The sequence below is a fragment of the Peromyscus eremicus genome, chromosome 1 (assembly GCF_949786415.1).
Source record: "Peromyscus eremicus chromosome 1, PerEre_H2_v1, whole genome shotgun sequence".
In the NCBI taxonomy this organism is placed as follows: domain Eukaryota; kingdom Metazoa; phylum Chordata; class Mammalia; order Rodentia; family Cricetidae; genus Peromyscus; species Peromyscus eremicus.
The window spans coordinates 191,469,411-191,490,166 of record NC_081416.1 but is presented as its reverse complement, the minus strand read 5'-3'; the positions used below and the strand labels follow the sequence as shown (position 1 = coordinate 191,490,166).

Below are 20,756 nucleotides of genomic sequence, written 5' to 3'. Positions count from 1 at the left end.
TTCCCTATACATTTCGAGTAATTGGACAACTGTCCCCAGCTGCGTTTATTTTTCATTAACATGTATCTGGCCAGGGCCATTCTCCAGACAAAAGTATTTCAACAAAAATACCTTTTCCCAAGGACAAAACTGCACATAGATAAACATTAGCTCATCTCACTCACAGATAGAGAAAAGAACCACTAACAATTAAATTCTCAATCTCTTACCTTCACCCTGGGTTATTTACACAAGACCCTAACTTAAGAGATTTACTGCTCACATTCCTGGGATGATGTTTTAGCCATTTGCTAGATACTGAGTTAAGGCAGTTACTTCCCACTTTCTTGTGCAAATTCAGTTTTTATTCCTTCTCAGCCAGGTTTTATTCCTAGATTTTCTCCTCAGCAACTACTCTGAGTGGAAGTGCTTTTACTAACCAAATACTACGCTACTACACGCTCTGACATAGGTTGCTTAGCCACCTAGCATATGTCTCCCTCCTTATCAGAAAGCAGCTGCAGCCAGGATGAGTGTGAAAAGTGGCGTCAAAGATGGTTTACTTTCTTGTGACTTATTGACCCCTAACATTCTACCTAGCCATTTCTAGATTATAGTTTGAGCAGATAAATTCCCTAATGATCGTAGCCTTTAGGATCATTGACCCTGCTAGAGAATTCCCCTTTAGTCACTTCCCTTTTGGGTTGTAATTGGAAGCTGACAATTAATTGCTTTATTTGTGGGTCCTTATCACTTCTCTCTGAGACTCTGAAAACTTCAAGCCTCACATTGCTTTACCAAAGAATTACTGTGTGGGTATATATCCTGGTTCTCTGAAAGCACTGGGAGAATAGGATTGATGGAGAAGAACAAAGATGAGGATGGAGATGAAAAGAACTAGGTAGAATGATGAGAGAACAGCAGAAGGGACTGAGAGCAGGAGGGACTGAGAGCAGGAGGGACTGAGAGGAGCTAAGTAAGAGAGCAGAAAAGAAATTGTAGAGATAGAAATGCCATAGAAGAATAAAGTGAATGGAATAAAGAACTCAATTTGCTTAGATTCATTGAATATCCCTTGGATTAGAATCCTCAGCTGGTTGGTATACTCTTCCGCGGACCCTGGGAGCAAACAATTTAGGCTGGACCTAATATTGTTTGCGTTATACAACCTCACAATGAAGAAAAGCTACCAGTAGTCCTATCCATCTGTAAGGAGAATGAATGACAACACTAGTAAGCAGAGTCAGATATTCCGATAGGTGTAATCCTGACACTTGTAGCCTTGGAAAACTCACAGTTATCAAATTGGACTTAAGGCATGATGGAATAGGAAGGAAGCTATGCCTGTATGTTGTACATTTAGACAACTATCTGTAGCAGGAGAAATGGACTCTAGAGAAGAACCTACTACTGTCAGTTTTCATAACTAGTATAATCTCTAACTGTAATCGAAATTAACCTTATATCCACAAATAAGTATAGCTTTCCCCCTGTATAAAGATGCTTCTTTATATGATAGACACAGATCATTACAGGATGCCATAACTTGTAATAATAAACTGTTTAGTCAACTGCAGGGTGTCTACTTCTAATTAATGTATTTAAAATATAATTCCTAAATGTAAAGACCAGTAAAATTTATAGAAGATGGGTCAAAAACTGTTATGAGACAGAGACCAGGACAAATGTTGCAAGATATCAAAGTCCATAGTTCTGGTAATGTCTCTAAATGTACTAACTTACTTTTGTCTTGCATAGTTCTGCTTCTGCCTAACTTGTCTTATTAACTGAAATATATCAACCCAGAAGATGATTTTTGTGCTTAATAGCTCATCCTGATAAACATTTCAGTGCTCAACTGAGATCCTGAGCACCTAGTATAGTTTAAGCCAGCCAATAAATACTTTCTCTGGCCTTAAAGTCATGTCCAAGCAGTGTTCTATGGTTAGTACCCATAACATTGGAAGTTCCCCCAAGATATCAGAGCAAGAGACCTCGAGACATAAAGTGTCTCAGAGCTCTTCAGAGCAAAGAAGAGTGCAGGGGTCAAGGAACTCATAGGGGGTTTGCAGACAGAAGTCCATGTACCCAGGATGTCCTTCAATCAATTTCTGCCTAAGGAATCTGAGGAATTTGACACCTTCACCCCAAAATGAAACAAATTAGAAAGTCTCTTTTTCTGTCACCTCTGAAGGTAAGTCTGATTAATGTGTCTTCTGTGTGGACACATAGGAAAGCAGTCAGAGATGACTGCTACCCAGTGTCCAGGAATCATGTGAATGACACTGCATTCCCTCTATTTGTTCAGGTGTGTGAATGTGTGGTGGCTGACCCAGGTGGTAGTCATTGTGTTTGTGTGCATGTAAGTGTGTGTGTGTGTGTGTGTGTGTGTGTGTGTACATGTATGCATGTGTGTCTGTGTATCCTTTATGTGTTTCTGACAGTTTTGTTTACTTGTATTTATCTGTAGCTTTCTCTGGTATCATACATTCCCCTAACCTGACTTAAGACCTCTGCCTCCTTAAGTGGACCCAAATCCTTTTGCTCTGCTAGGTACCTCAGAGAAACAAACAAGCAAACAAACAGTTCCACCTCTCCCACACTAGGAGCAGGAACACTTTCTCTTTCTTGTTTTGTTCCTTGACTCCTACTCAGAGTTCACACTTGTTCCTGTGTGGAGATGCTGAGGATTCAGTCCTCTGATCCAAGGCCTTCTTGTATCTAAGGAGAATACAAAAAGGGAAGGTCAAATAGTTCCCCCAGGGGAGCATTCCCTACAGTTTCAGCTTGCTCTAAACATCCCTGCAGAAGTGGGAATGTTCCCTGGGCTGAGCCTGAAGGAAGAGAGAAATTCCTACTCATTTTTCTTTCATGATATGTCTTCTTATTAATCAGTGATTCACATAATTTGAAAATTTGAAACCCAGAGTTATCTCTTTAAAACATAAAATAAAGGCAAATTCCCTACCCCAAGGTTCTTGGCAGGGTTATTTCTACCAGACATCACAGCTTGGTCAGAACAGATATTCCTTTGTGTGCAACACTGACCAAAGAACTTTGTGTAACTTTTAGTAAGTACCTTTTCACTGATTAAATACTGGTCCTAAAAAGATTTCCTTTGTCACCTAGCTGGAAACAAATATTAGAAAATGTTAATGAAATTCAAAAATCTAAGGTATAAATAGGTCCTAGCTGGTAGAGATTGCTCAAAGTGTGATTAACAACAAGGAACTGAATGGGATAAGTCCTTTTGCATAAAACGAAAGTCAACATCACTTTTTCTCATGGTGAGATACAGACTTATAGGTAACCAGCAGAATGTTGGTGTCATACCATCTATCAGAAGAAACCAATACCATAGGACTCGCCCAGCACAAAGTTCCTATAATTGATCAATTAATCTTTTCAAATACCTCTCTCCAGACTGAACAATATCCAAGGACCATAGAAGTAAAAGATAAAGTTGAATTCCAGATTCTTTTGTGAATAAAACAGGTAGTCCGCTAGTTATCTTGGAATATACCTCTCCTGCCTGTAAAGAAATCAGGTACTTCTCATTCTCACGAGTCTGATTCTTCCAGAGAAAACTTTGTACACTCTCATGGTCCAGAATAATGTATTATTCTGCCTCGCATTGAAAGAGTTGAGTAATCCTGCCCTGGACCTCCAATCTGGACAAGAGGTGAGTGCCTGGGCTCATACACAGAGAGGCCTGACCCTAGGTCCCATCCCTGACCCTAGGCACCAGCCATTCTGGGAAAGACCTGCCCAACTTGGCCCCAGGTTCTGGCCCTTGGGAAGGATCCCTTCCACCCCTACTGGGAAGGTTCATCTTCTTCAAGACCCCCAGCAGACCCTGCAATCTCCACACCCTGCCCCCATGCCCATCCGCCGAGACCCCAGCTACTTCCTGAGACTTAGAGACCAGCCCCCAGCTCCCTTCCTGCCCGGGACCTCCCATCTGGATAAGAGGTGAGTGCCTGGGCTCATTCCCAGAGAGGACTGCCCCTAGGTCCCATCCCTGGGCACCAGCCATTCCAGGAAAGACCTGCCCAACTTGGCCCCAGGTTCTGGCCATTGGGCAGGATCACCCCACTCCTACTGGGAATGTTTCCCTTTTCCAAGACCCCCGGAAGACCCTACAATCTCCACACCCTGCCTCCACACCCATCTGCCCTGAGACCCCAGCCACTTCCTGATACTTAGCCCCCAGCTCCCATCCCACCCCAGAACTCCCATCTGGACAAGAGAGCTTCCATTTGGACCAGAGAGAGGCTTTTTGAATCTGTCAGCTCTGTCTGGACCAAGAGCACTGATAAGACCAAGAACGAATCCATAAGGAGATGGCCAGACGTCAAGGCAGAAGTACATATAACAAAATGAAGAACAATACAGCATCACCAGAACCCAGCCCTCCTCCAACAGCTAGACCTGAACATCACAAAATGGAAAAAGCAGAAGAAAGCAACCTTATGAATAACATCATAAAGAGGCTAGAGCCTTACATAGAAGAAATCAAAAATGAAATTGAGGAAAAAACAAACAAGAAATGGGAAGAACACTATAAAAAACTACAGGAAAAGATAAATAAAGCAGAAAAAAACAATAAATCTCTGCAAGAAAATCATGAAAAAGCAATGAAACAGTTGAAGGAAACAGTCCAGGACCTGAAAAGGGAAATAGAAAAAATGAAGAAGACACAAACAGAGGGAATGCTGGAAATAGAAGATCTGAGTAAACTAACAGGAACTTCAGATGCAAGTATAACCAACAGAATGAAAGAGATGGAAGAGAGGATCTCTGGTGTTGAAGATATGGTAGAAGAAATAGATTCATTAGTCAAAGAAAACAATAAATCCAACAAAGTTGTGACCCAAAATGTCCAAGAAATTTGGGACACCATGAAAAGACCAAACCTATGAATAACAGGGATAGAGGAAGGGGAAGAATACCAACTCAAAGGCATAGAAAATATATTCAACAAGATCATAGAAGAAAACTTTACCAACTTAAGAAGGAAATACTTATGAAGATACAAGAAGCCTATAGAACACCAAACAGACTAGACCCCTCCAAAAAAGTCCCCTAGCCACATAATAATTAAACAACTAAACGTACAGAATAAAGAAAGAATGTTAAGAGCAGCAAAGGAAAAAGGCCAAGTGACTTATAAAGGCAAACCCATCAGAATAACACTGATTTTTCAATGGAGACTTTGAAAGCCAGAAGGACCTGGACAGATGTAATGCAGACACTAAGAGATCATGGATGGCAGCCTAGACTAATATACTCAGCAAAACTTTCAATCATCATAGATGGAGAGAACAAGAAATTCCAAGACAAAACCAGATTTAAACAATACTTATCCACAAATCCAGCCCTACAGAAAGTACTAGAAGAAAAATTCCAACCTAAGGAAGTCAGATACACCCACAAAACCACAGGCAATAGATAACCCCAAGGCAGTAAATCCCCAGAAAGAGAAGTATACACACATTACCACCAAAAGATAACAGTAACTAACAATCACTGGTCACTAATATCCCTTAATATCAATGGACTTAATTCACCTATAAAAAGACACAGGCTTACAGAAAGGATATGAAAGCAGGACCCATCTTTCTACTGCATACAACAAACACACCTCAAATTCAAAGATAGACACTAGCTAAGAATAAAAGGCTGGGAAAAGACTTTCCAATCAAATGATCTTAAGAAGCAAGCAGGTGTAGCCATTCTAATATCCAGAAAATTAGACTTCAAACTAAAATAAATCAAAAGAGATCAAGAAGGGCATTACATACTCATTACAAGAAAGATCCACCAAGATGAAGTTTCAATTCTGAACATTTATGCCCCAAACACAAGGGTACCCACATATGTAAAATAAACATTACTAAAGCTTAAATCACATATTAAACCCCACACATTCATAGTGGGAGACTTCAACAACCCACTTTCACCACTGGACAGATGTCCCAAATTGAAACTTAATAGAGAAATAAAGGACTTAATTGATGTTATGACTCAAATGCACTTAATCAACATCTACAGAACATTCCATCCTAACAAAAAAGAATATACCTTTTTCTCAGCACCCCATGGAACCTTCTCTAAAATTGACCACATACTTGGCCACAAAGCAAATCTCAACAGATACAAAACAATTGGAATAACCTCCTGCATTCTATCAGGCCACCATGGTTTAAAGTTAGATTTCAACAGCAACAAAAACTACATTAAGCCTACAATCTCATGGAAATTGAATAATGTTCAACTGAATCACCAGTGGGTTAAGGAAGAAATAAAGAAATTAAAGACTTCCTAGAGATCAACAAAAATGAAGACACCAGATACCCAAACTTATGGAACACTATGAAAGCAGTGCTAAGAGGGAAATTCATAGTACTAAATGCCCACATAAATAAGTTGGAGATATCTCACATTAGTGACTTAACAGCACACCTGAAAGCTCTAGAACAAGAAGAAGCAAAGTCTCCCAGGAAGAACAAACATCAGGAAATTATCAAATTGCGAGCTGAAATCAATAAAATAGAAACAAAGAAAGAGTTGATTCAACCCATCTTTGCTTTTAAATGCACAAACCCTGGGAGAGGTCTACAGTGAAGAACTTACCTAAATCAGCATGCACAAAGGATTTCAAAAACTCTACAACCCTGTTTGTGTAGACACTAAATGCTGAACTCCTGCATTTCCATCAGAGGCTTAGTGGGAAAACAGTTTATAAAAGGGCCGTTGAGGCACTGGAAATAATCTATAAAGGGACAAAGAAGGTGATTCCCTCCACTCCTTTGGTGGTAAAGGTAGGTTCTCTTACACCATAGAGCCACCACACCAAGATAAAGTAACTGGAAGACACAAATGCTGCTCTCAAGTGCATTGTCTCTGGACTATGACCCCATTAATAAAGTTTCACAGGTCCCCAGGCTCTTCTATTCTCTGCCCGTATCCCTCTTACTGAATCTTGTGTTTTTTCACTATAAGTAAGAACACAGGGTTGTAGTCCAAACCCCACTCCTCTCAGGGCTGGACATGAAAATGAGGAAGACAGATACATGGGAGGTATTAGCTAGTTTGGCTACAGACCAACAGACTTTATCCCATCTTGACCTTTACTTGCTGATGCCTACTTTAAGTGTTTGGTTGTACTGGAGAAATAAAGGATATTGGAATTAATTTTTAGATAGTAATATTGAGGATAAGAATCCATGCATGCCTGTGTCTTGGTTCACTAGTTGCCAGAAACAAATGTGTTTCCATTGTAAAACTGGGGATTCCTATAAAGACTGATTTTTAAAAAGATTCTAGTCTTTGGGAAATAGAAATAACCTAAGCAATCATAATTGATCTTGTAGGAAGGGACCCTAGGTGTAGGGTTAAATATTCACAGCCAAAAATCTTCCAGGATTTCTTGTTATGCTTAGACACCTGGCCCCCATACTATATAGGCACATGCACTAATCAGACATTGAGCCCACTCACTGACAATACTTACAGTGACTGGGGGTAGCCTTAATTCACATTAGGGGACTTAAAAGGGGCAAACAAAGGTTATTTTTTTGTACTTAAAAGCTCATCCTGAGAAAGCATCCATGCTACCCTGGGATTCTGATAACCCAGTATACTTGCAGTCTGGCTAAGAAAGCCTTTCTATAGGCTTAAATCAAGTTCCAGCATTCTTTTCTAGTGACTATACTAGAACACTTAATACTGTCCATGAAACTAGGAATAAAAAATAGTTAATATAAAAAAATAGTCAATATCATCCACCTATGAGCCCTGCAAGATGCAAAAACAACTGATCCAATAATTCATGCCCTCTGGTGCAGTAGCAAAAAAATGCTACATGAGTATTCAAGTAATTTTCTGTTTGAATCTAGGGCATGTTCCCTGAGAAGGAACTCATTGATAGCATGGTCATTTGGAACACAAAAGTGTGACTAGGGAGGCCATAGGCCAAAGCAAGCATATAATAGAATTATTCTGCTGAATGGACACGGAGTTAACATGATTCCTAATAGTTTATTGGTCAAATCATAGATAAGAGCATTAATCCACCTTGTCAGAGAAACTTCTGGTTGATATAAATTACCAGAGACCTTCAACTGGTCACTTTGGAGAGAATGAGGCACTGGATATTGCTCAACTGTTGATGGGGAATACACTTCATACTCAATCACTGAAATCTTTGTGATCTTCCTCAGGTTGTAGATATTTACAGGTAAATCATTTTTCAGAAAGAACAGAGCAATTGTGCATACAACTGCATAGTTTTTTGACACCAGACCTGCCAAAACTCATTACAAAAACAGCAACCAAAAAAAAAAAACAGAACAAAACAAAACAAAAAATCCAAGCATGGTGAAGAGAGTTATATGTGAAATCTCACCACTAGCGATGGGGATTTTATATTTGATAGATTAAGTGAAAGTCATTTATTATCAAAATTTTGACCTATGGTAGGTTTACCACAGTCCAGAAAAGGCTGCAATTCTATGAGAAATTGAGAAACATGAACAGGACTCTTTGTGGGAAAAAGAAGAAATTTCAAATTGGGTGAATAGGAGGGTTAGTATGGAGGAATACATATGGAAGGAGTTAGGAAAGTAGTGAATATAATCAAAACGCATTGTACTTAATTTCTCAATTAATTCATTACAGCATTTAAATCCAACAAGAAAGAAGCAAGATATACCAAAATGATAAATAAAAGAATTGCATATAAAGGGAATTGAGCACAAAATTCCTTAATAGTGGAAAACAAGAAAAATAGTATAAACCAAGTTTTCTCTCCTATCAGAGTGTACATTTAAATGTGTGTATATATGTATATATATATATATATATATATATACATACACATACTTATATGCATATACAAACACACATAATGCATACTTTCTGAGAATTTCATTCATGCATATTTTCTCATTTGCACATTATAGTTCATAATCCCTGTTACACTTTCCATGAAAAAAACAACAGAAGTGCTCCAAACCTCCCAACACTAAGCAATGATAACTTGATGGAAACTTTAACCACCAAGTGGATCTCTTTTTTTTTTTTTTTTTTTTTACAATATATAGTATACCAAAAATTATGTGAAGCTCATATGATATTTAAAGTGTTTTTTTGCAGCACAAACACTATTTTGTTAGAATTTAAAAAAAGAAAAAAAAACACCATTATAGGTATAGATTAAACCATACCAGGTGCTTAGAGGAGGACAATGGGGGAGATAAATATGAAAGCCATACTTAAGTTTCTAGAGTTAAGCAAACATGGAGGTCAGACACAAATAGAGAACAAGCAACAAGGCAGGGAAGATGGCTTCAGAGAAAGAAGAAGGGAGTCCAAGATATCAAATAAGCATAATTATGGTCTGGTCAGAATCCAATAGAAACAAACAGAAAGGAAAAAACTCAAATTAGGACTTTTCTGATTCAGCACTCAGTTCTGTTCAAATCAAGGATATGTATGTCACACTCAATTACATAAACGTTGTGATCTGAATATTTCACATTCTTTATATACAAGAAAATTTAATCCTATCTCCTATAATATTATTTAAAATTGATTTTATATTTGAATATATTTCATGCACATTTATTTTTAAGAATTTTCACTAATGTGTAAACTTAAGAAATTGTTGAACTCTGCATTAGCTGCTGGTCAACAGGAAAAACCCCTACAGACAGACTACCCCATCAAGCATCTCCATTGGACCCTGCAATCTACAAGACCCAGACCATACCCCAATATCCATCTGCCTGTGACCCCAGTAACTTCCTGAGACATGGAATCCTCCACCTCTCATTGGAACAAGAGGTGAGTGACTCTTCTCCCACCCAGAGAGTCCTGTCTCTAGCACTCAGGCCCTGGGACACAGCCAGTGTCCCTACCCAATTCTTCCCCAGTTGCTGGCCAGCAGAAAACCCTCCTACGGGTATGACACCTACCAAAACCTCTCATTGGACCCTGAAATCTACATGTTCCATGCCCTACCCCAACACTCATCCACCTGTGACCCTAGCAACTTCCTGAGACATGGAATCTGCCAACTCTCAATGGACCAAGAGAGGATTCCTGAGACACAGAATCCATCAGCTCTGATGTGACTAAGAGCACTGATAAGACCAAGAGCGGCTCTCTGATACACCAAATCAGCTAGCTTGGAATGGACCAAAAGTAGCTGCCTGAGATACAGAATCTACCAGCTCCAATTAGACCAAGAGCTAAGATTGGACCCAGAGGGTCACCACGAAACACAAACACAAGCACAGATTTGACCAATAGCAGCTCGTTCAGACACAGGCACCTCTTGCACAAATTGGAGGATAGATGGGTAGACACCAGTGCAGAAATACATACAACAACATAAAGAGCAATATTGCTTGACCACAACCTAGCCTTTCTACAACAGCAAGACATGAACATCACAGTGTAGAAGAAGCACAAGTAAATGACCTTTAAAATAGCTTCATGAAGGTGCTAGAGGCCTCTCAAAAGGAAATTAAAAATTCCCTTAAAGAAATTGAGGAAAAGACAAACAAAAAATTGGAAGAAATCAATAAATCCCTTAAAGAAAGCCAAGAAAACCATGAAAAATGTAATTAAACAAGTGAAGTAAACAGTTTAAGACTTGAGAAATGAATAGAAGCGATGAAGAAAACACAAACAGAGGGAATACTGGAAATAGAAAATTTGAGAAAATGAACAGGAAACACATACACAAGTATAACCAACAGAATACAAGAGATGAATAGAGAATTTCTGGTGTAGAGGATACAATAGAGGAAGTAGATTCATCAGGCAAAGAAAACACCAAAGCCAAAAAAGTCATAACACAAAATATCCAAGAAGTCTGGGACACCAAACCTAAAAATATTAGGGATAGAAGAAGGAGAAGAATACCAACTCAAAGGCACAGAAAATATATTCAATAAAATCATAAAAGAAAACATTCCCAAATTAAGGAAATATCTATGAAGATATAAGAAGCTTACAGAACATCAAAAAAGTCCCCTTGCCACATAATAGTTAAACCACTAAGCATACAAAAAAAGAGAAAGAATGTTAAGAGCAGCATAGGAAAAAGGTCAAGTGACTTATAATGGCAGACCCATCAGAATAACACTTGACTTCTCAATGGAGACTTTTAAAGCCAGAAGGTCCTTGACAGATGTAATGCAGACACTAAGAGACCAAGTACGACAGCCTAGACTAATAAACCCAGGAAAATTTTAGTCACCATAGACGGAGTGAATAAGACATTCCAAGACAAAGCCAGATTTAAACAATACTTATCCACAAATCCAGGCCTACAGAAAGCACTAGAAGGAAAATTCCAACTGACAGAAGTCAGATATACCCAGGAAAATACAGACAATAGGTAACCCCACAGCAGTAAATCCCAAAGAAGAGAATTGCCAACAAACTACCACCAAAAGATAACAGGAATTAACAATAACTGGTCATTAATATCCCTTAATATCAGTGGACTTAGTTTACCTATAAAAAGACACAGGCTAATAGAACGGAAACGAAATCAAGACCCATCATTTTGCTGCATACAAGAAACACACCTCAACTTCAAAGACGGACAATATCTCAGAGTAAAAGGCTAGGAAAAGACTTTCCAATCAAATGGACTTAAGAACCAAGCTGGTGTAGCTATTCTAATATGTAACAAAATAGACTTCAAACTACAATCAACCAAAGAGATCCAGAAGGACATTACACACACATCACAGGAAAGATCCACCAAGATGAAGAAGTTTCAATTCTGAACATTTATGCCCCAAATACAAGGGCACCCAGATATGTAAATGAAATATTACTAAAGATCAAATCACACCTCAAAGCCCACACATTACTAGTGGGAAACTTTAACACCCCAGTCTCACCACTGGAGAGATCTGATAAATCAAAACTTAAGAAAGAAATACAGAGCATTCCACCCTAACAAAAAAGAACATAACTTCTTATGAACACCCCATGGAACCTTCTCTAAAATTGACCACATCCTCAGTCACAAAATAAATCTCAACAGATACAGAAAAATTGGAATATTCCTTTGTATTCTTTTGGACCACCATGGCTTAAAGTTAGATTTTAACAACCAAAAAATTATAGAAATCCTACAATCTCATGGAAACTGAATAATGCTCAACTGAATCACCAATGGGTCAAGGAAGAAATAAAGAAAGAAATTAAAGATTTCCTAGAATTCAATAAAAACGAATGTACAATATACCCAAAGTTATGAGACACTATGAAAGCAGTGCTATGAGGAAAATTCATAGCAAGAAATGCTCACATAAAGAAGCTGGAGGAATCTTACATTAGTGACTTAAGAGCACACCTAAATGCTCTAGAACAAATGGAAGCAAACTCACCTAGGAGAAACAGACTCCAGGAAATAATCAAATTGAGAGGGGAAATCAATAAAATAGAAACAAAGAGAACACTACAAAGAATGAATGAAACAAAGAGATGGTTCTTTGAGAAAATCAACAAGACAGACAAGCCCTTATCCAAACTAACATGAAGTCAGAGAGAGAGAGAGAGAGAGAGAGAGAGAGAGAGAGAGAGAGAGAGAGAGAGAGAGAGAGAAAGAAAGAGAGAGTGCAAATTAACAAAATCAGAAATGAAAAGGGAGACATAACAACAGACAATGAGGAAATCCAGAGAACTATCACGTCATACTTCAAAAATCTTTACTTCACAAAATTGGAAAATCTAAAAGAAATGGTCAATTTTCTGGATAGGTACCACATACCAAAGTTAAATCAAGACCAGATAAACAATTTAAATAGACCAATAACACATAAGTAAATAGGTGTTATTAAAAGTCTCCCAACAAAAAAAAGTCCAGGACCAGATTGTTTCAATGAAGAATTCTACCAGATTTTGAAAGAAGAGTTGATAGCAATACTCTTCAAATTGTTCCATATGACAGAAAGAAAAGGAAAATTACCTGGTGCTGGTGAAGTTGCCAGGAATCCCCAAGGATGACCCCAGATTGGACTACTAGAAATAGTGGAGAGGGTGCCTGAACTGAACTGGCTTACCCCAGTGATCAGATCTGTGAGTACCCTAACTGTCATCACAGAGCTTTTCTCCAATGACTGATGGAGGCAGATGCAGAGATCCACAGCCAAACACCAGGCAGAGGTCCATATGGTCCAGTTAGAGAGAGAGAGAGAGAGGAGAGATTCTATGAGCAAGTGCATCAGGATCATGTTGGGGAAACCTACAGAGATGACCAAACCTAACTAGTGGGAACTCATGAAAATTGGATCAATGGCTAGGAAGCCTGTGTGGGACTGGACTAGGCCCTCTGCATGGTGAGACAATTATGTAGCTTGATCTACTTGATCTGCTGGCAGTACAATCAGAATCCATCCTTTGTGCATGAGGGGGCTTTTTGGAGCCCACTACCTATGATGGGACACTGTGTGCAGCCTTGAGGCAGGGGCAAGTGCTTAAACTTGCCTCTACTGTAATGGCTCCCCATGGAGGCCTTGCCATCTTGTTTTTCAATTCTAAAAAATAAAATGTACATATATTTATATGGATGTAGTGTTGCCCTTAACTATTTGTCTATAAAAATAATAAAACTGGTCATTCCTATTATTAAAAAGCAATGTTGATAAACCTTCATCAGTCCAAGTTAGGAATTTGTTCAAAAATTGTGGTATTTTATAATTAATGTCTTATCCTGAATGTTTCATGAACAAAACTGCCTAAACATAATATGAATGAAGAGGGGAGTATTAGACATACCAAAGTGGCTGGGAGAAAAACCATAAGGTCTTAATCCTAGACAAAAATCTATAGACAACCAAGGAATTTTAAGAGTCAGAGAAATAATCTTCTATAGGGAAAAGCAACCCAATCAAATATCAAATATCAAATTGTTGCCCTCAAAAATATACAATGGTGTAGCTATATATATTCTGACCTGCTTGTGTTTAATAGAAACATATGTCCATGTAACAACAATTTTTAAATAGCTCATGAGTTTGAAAGAGAGGAAGTAGAGTTATGTGGGATGGTTTGGAGGTAAGGAAGGAAAAGAGAAATGTTCCAACTATATTATAATTTCAAAAATAAATTAAGTAATAAAAAATTTTAAAACAAGCATCCCACTGCAAAATATTTTAGAATAAACTACTAGAAAATATTTTTGGATTATGATGTGTGAAACTTCACACAAGAAGGCATATATTTATAGTAGAAGAGAAAAACTCTTAATATCCAAATTGTGAAAGATAAAATTCATATGATACATGAATTTATATCACATCATAAACATAAGAAATATTTATAGAATTGGGAAAATCTAGTTTGACATATCAAGTCAACCACATTTTTTTAAATAATTTATTTTTATTTTATGTGCATTGGTGTTTCACCTGCATGTATGTTTGTGTGAGGGTGTCAGAAGGCCTGGAACTGGAGCCACAGACAGTTGTGAGCTGCCATATGGGTGCTGGGATTTGAACCCAGGTCCTCTGGAAGAACAGCCAGTGCTCTTAACCACTGGGCCATCTCTCCAGCCTCCATTTTTAAGTAAATGGGAGGGACATGTTCTTCATCTCATACATTTATAGAGATAATACCAATTTAAATTTGGAAGGATACCAGTTATCATATATAACAAGATTTGCCATATGGGAAAAAATATGGTTCACCCAGGGCAAAATCTTGGCACTGAGTATGGTATGAGTTTGATCTCAACACACACATGGTAGGACATGTAGTTTTATCCCTTCACAGATGATCTCTCAACTGCATATGAGACCTGAGGCATGAGTATGCATGGAAAAAATGTGGTAAAAATGCTTGAAAAGTATGTACCATGTGCATTCCAAGAGACTAATTCATATTGCCCCTAAAATATCACTTACATTAATCTGGAAGTCGGTATATAATTTTAATGTTCATATATCATATTTTCTGAACAGTTATGATAGTCTTAAAGTAAAATCCATTTAGTGATTTAGAACACACAAAAGCCAATTTAATGCAGCAAAAGTTTTACACACAGCATATATGTTTTGTACTGTTGATCACTAAGATGAGTATTTCTAGGCATGTAAAAATTCAGAAACAATTGAATACAAAAAGAGACAGAGCATCAGAAAGAGGATACATTCCCTCTTTGAACGTTATATGTACTCTCATTCCATAATAAAGGATGTAATCAGAAGCCCTATATGATGTTATTCTGATATATATATATACATATATATATATATATATATATATATATATATATATATAATATTTCTTGTACCTTAACTTGTATGACAAAATTTAGGAAAGTTGTTATACAATCGTAGATTTTAAGGGAGAAAAGGAAAGGGGGAAAGGCATACATATTAATCTTTTGTAGTAAAAAAGGATTTTCTTACCACAAACTTATTTGATATTATTTCTGACTTAATATAAAACAAGCCCTATGTGGCCATGATCAAGTCAATGTATCTTATGAACACACCCATGAAAATTAGATAAAAAAATACTTAAGATGCATGGAACAAACATGTAAAAGGGCAAAAGTGTCTGGGAGTAAAAGATTAGAAAATAATTAATTTAATTAAAAGAACCTTGAAGATAGACAGAAATGTCTAAACACAAAGAACCATTCCCAACTTCAAAGTATGACACTTTTGCTCCTAAGTCAGTGGCATCTTGTGACTCTACCATCACATCCTTCTGTTGTAACAGCTTTTGGGTGCATCAACTCTTTACACAGGAGTACATCTTGACTTCTAGACTGCCCTGAAGAGGCAGGTCAAACTTTGATAAAACCATTTTTCCTCTGAAAGCTTATCATGAAAAGCATGTGGCTGTAAAGGCATGGTCAAGTAAGATCACAGGATTACAATTTTGTAATCATATTTGGGAACGATCATCAATTAACAAACATGAGGACTTATTTTATCATCTTTGAGAAAAGAAAATAAAAGAAGAGTAACATGCAATTAAATAAGAAATTTAGGATTAGAGGAGGATTTTTCTTCATTAAAAGTGGAAGTTTGGAGGTTTGAATACATATATCACCTGGGTCATATGTAATATGAAATCTGAAACAGGATAAATGAGTATCAACACTTACTGTATGTGAACGTCGGTGAAATAGTATTGCAGATTAGGATGTGGAACTTTGTTGCTTGTGTAGATAGTATGAACTGGGAAAAATACACCAATGACCACATCTCCTTCATGGTGAAAATCTTCTTTGATTTTGACATAACACTCAGAGAAACTGTAGGCAAATACATAAGTGTGATTAGACAAGATCCTGATAATAGTAAACAAAAGAAAACATCCTATTAACACACGTGTCTGCTCAGACATAAGTCTGATGGATCCAGATCTCAGTGTCCAGCAGGTTTTAACTTAGCTCTGGTGTTTGTGATCATATGTACTTCTAACTCTGTTGATGAGTGAGGCTGTCACAGTAATCACTCTGAGCACTTTTTTATACCCCCTCTACTGCCATTGGGAATTCTGGAACTCTTTCTACCCTTGGGCTCTGCATCTGGGGCCCCATATTCAGGTGAAAAACAAGCTGAGAAATACATTTATAGATTTTCTTCTGTACCCACAGGCACCCTGATTTTAGGTAAAACATCAAGTAGTAAGAGCTCAGGGATGAAGTCCTCTTTGGCTAATTTGGCCACAAAAATGAAGCAAGAAACTTTTCATATGAAAACACCTGAGGTTGTTGTAAACAGCCTACATTAGAGGAAGACATTCCAAGTGTAGTGGGAAAGAGAAGGGACCAAATTCACATGCTGGACAAAACCAAGCAGACTGATTGAGACATTATGATTACCTAACCAAAGGAAATCAGTATATTCTACCTTGCCTAGTGTCTGTGTTTCAGAGTTTCCTTCCTTCTGTGATATATCCCAATATGCAGATCAATGTAATGCCCACACCCAATATAATCTATTAATTTTTCACTTTGAGAGAATTAATGGTCCTGCTAAGTTATTCATTTCCAAATGGGCCAATTAATTGAGAAATGAAATTTCCTGTTCAGATTTTGGACTTTGAGCTACTGCCCCACTGCTGTCCTAGTTAACCCTCAGTAAACCATTGAGTAGATAAGTTGTTCTAATTAATATGTAGTGGGTTTACCAGCTATGAGAATATGAGGGTGATGGGAAATCCTTCCCTTTTCTGTATAAAGCATAATAATTTAAAATCCTCTAAATGAATCCTTCATCTAATAAACACACTTAGCAATAGGGAATTTGAAGCCAGCAGGCAAGAATTTCAGACGATAAACTATGACACTGATAGAGCATTTTTTTTTTTTTACCAAGAAACTCTTCAAAGGCAGAAAATTACATTAGACCCATATTCATGGTATCTACTAGTCTTAATATGGTCTCCACCTTCTTTTATCAGCCAGTTGGTATTGGTGAAATTATTAAGGCCACTCTACATAGTTAAAAGCAAGGTTTATTTTGTGGGGTAACTCACAAATGAAGGGATAGGCTACAGGGTCTGGGGAGGACACAGCGCAGACCAGTGGTGTTCTCTGGAGAACTCTGTTCAGTCCACCTCTAGCGTCCAGGGTCTGGGAACCAAGAGAAGGTGGCACATCCAGATCTCGGGTATTCAGGACCCTCTCTTGGCCCCGCCTTGTAGGCGTGATAGTTACCGAAGCCTCAATGGGGGTTGGAACTTCCAGACCAAAGATGGAATGGCTACCAACTACAAGCTGGTATTAGGGAAATGGCTACTCTAAAGTAGATTACCATTCATGTGATGTTTGCATAGAGGAGCTGTGACAGTGCTGTCCAGGAGGTGGTGTATGATTTTAATCAGCATCCAGTCTATTGTATGCGTTCTTTCTTAGCCATCATTTATGAATCAAGGAATTATGGTGTGGAAATTGGAATATTTCCATTCAATATCATCTCTAGTGATCCGGGAAATAATGCTTATTGCCGCCATGATGCTATGGTTTGCTGTCCTAGAAATGTGGATTTAGAAGCTAGAGTATGACTGCCTGGAGACACCACAAATATTTCTTCAAATTAGAACCTTGTATTCCACCATGGTCAATTTGAGCTTTCAATGTCCTTATGTGAGCAGGCTACTATAGGATTAACAATATAAGGGAAAATGCTTGGTCTACACTACTGAGGAAAATTTTTGTTGTTTTTCTATAATGAAGGTATAGAAGATTATGTCTGGATTACAGCAGATCCCTTAGGACTATGGTCTGTGTTACTGTGTCCAGTGATTAATGCCAATGGGAAACTGAATGTAAAACCAATCCATGTAGGATGATACAGAGTCCATGACTTTCAGAATGAAGTTGGACTTTACACCTACAAGAAAAGAAAGAAGCCCTTCTCAGGTGCCTGGTTATTGTGGGGGAAAATAATGAGTGAGAGAAGAAGTTTATTAATACCAGCTAAAACCACATGAAGAGTTTCAGAAATAAAGTCTTTTTGTCATGAACACATTTTTTGTGTATAAATATGCATGCATGTCAGTACTTGTGATTTAATTCATTATTTATAATAGGTCATAAAATTGATATATATGTATACATGTGTATGTATATGTATATATACACATGTATACATATACACACATATATGTATATATATATATATATATATGTACTAATGTTATAAGGAAAAAAACTATGTACTCCCCAAGGGACCCCACCTTCAATTTTAAAATGTATAATGATTCATTTGATGTATGTGAGATTGTTGTATCATATTAGTTGAAACATGTGACCTAGTTATTGTTTTTCTGAGGAATTAAGCATGACTGAAAGAGGTTGGATTGTGTGTCATGTTGATAAAGGATGGACTTTTGATTGTTAGGGTCTGTTTACTACTAGACTGCATATTGAATAATATAAAAAACTGTTAGGAATGCCTGTAACATATGTTCTTCATGAGATTACTGGGAGTAGGAAGACCTACCATAAAGGTGGGCATCAACTTCTGGTAACAGACCAGACAAAGGGCATAGGACAAAAAAACCCTTCAATTTTCAGAGACATGCTCTCACTCATGTACCACATTAATCTCTGCTGCTGCTCTAGAATGAATTACTCATATTTGTACCAGATTTTTTTTAAATTTCAGCACAGAATGGCAATAAACATCTCTCCAAGAATCTTCAAAGAGTCCAACACCAGCTTTGGAATGCTGAGACATCCAGCCTCCTGAACTGAACTACTGGATTTTTAGTCACTTCATTGTGAGAAATTCAGTGATGAACTGCTTGGAACACACAAGGGAAACTTATCCCATAAACCCCATAAATATACACATATATGTACTCATTTTCTATGTTGTCTTACTTTATAGATTCCACATTTTCTTTAACCTCATCCTCAACTTTGTAAGTAGTAGACATTATAAGCTCTCATTAACCTACTCAACAGACCTACTATTATTTGCTCTTTGACATGATTATCTGAAATGTCTCTAAAACAAAGAAATAAATAGTACTCTTTGTTTTTAAAAACTTTATATCCTTTAATTTCTCATAAATAAGAAAAAAGTAGATAAAGCAAATAGCAAATAGTTGTTTTCTTGCTGGGCATCCCTCTATCTCTTTGTATCCATACACTAATGGTTTTACAAAATTCCATTACAATAATGAAATGCTTGAACTGTAAATTGCTGTGGGATGTTCTGTATGGCAAATGTGTTGCTAATTAGTCAATAAATAAAACATTGATTGGCCATTGGCTAGGCAGGAAGTGTAGGCAGGACAAGGAGGAGAATAAAGCTGGGAAGTGGAAGGCTGAGTCAGAGAGACACTGCCAGCCTCCACGATGAGAAACAGCATGTGAAGATGCCAGTGAGCCACAAGCCATGTGGCAAGGTATAGATTAATGGAAATGGATTAATTTAAGCTGTAAGAACAGTTAGCAAGAAGCCTGCCATGGCCATACAGTTTGTAACCAATATAAGTCTCTGTGTTTACTTGGTCGGGTCTGAGGCTGTGGGACTGGCAGGTGATAGAGATTTGTCCTGACTGTGGGCCAGGCAGGAAAACTCTAGCTACAGTAAATATATTCATGAAATTTTTGAGTTTACTTAAAATGTTTATTGCATGAGAATTCAAACACCATTGTAATATCAAAGAAGTACTTGTCACCAATATCTTTTGGTAGATGTGATATAAATATATGGAGAGAGAAACTGACAGACAAAGAAACAGAGAGACAGACAAAGAGACAGAGACAGAGATATGAAAGAAGATAGATAAATATGCAATAAAGTGAAATTTTTGTATGTTTTTTTATATATTTTTATAATGTAAGACAATTTAAAATTCAAATGTATTTTGTTCTTATTCTTCTCCTACAAGTCCTTCCAGATTCCCTCCTTCTCACTCTCCACCAATTTATATTCATTCTCAAGAAACAAAGAGAGTCTCAGTAAAGAAAACACCCTAGAACCAAGATAACTAAATAAAATCTCACTAACAAAACACCCACTAAACTATAACCAAATAAATTTATAGACACAAAAAACTGTGGAGTCCATTACACATTGATAACAACTTCTGAACATGAGGCCTACATGAGGGCTATAGACATACACCCTGTCACTCCCTAGGAGAAAACTGAACTTCCCTACCCCAACGGGTTATAAAATGAATTGAGTGGTTAAGGTTTATTTTAGTGGAAAGGTTTTCATATATTCATTCATTCATTCCCTCATCCGTCATTTACATATAATGAA

The 20,756-nt window shown here is 37.5% G+C and overlaps 1 pseudogene; it reads right to left on the bottom strand.

Moving 5' to 3' along the window:
- The window catches only part of LOC131903913 (vomeronasal type-2 receptor 116-like), a 30,088-nt pseudogene extending 10,672 nt beyond the window's left edge, over positions 1–19,416 (bottom strand).
- Positions 19,417–20,756: the final 1,340 nt, after the last annotated feature.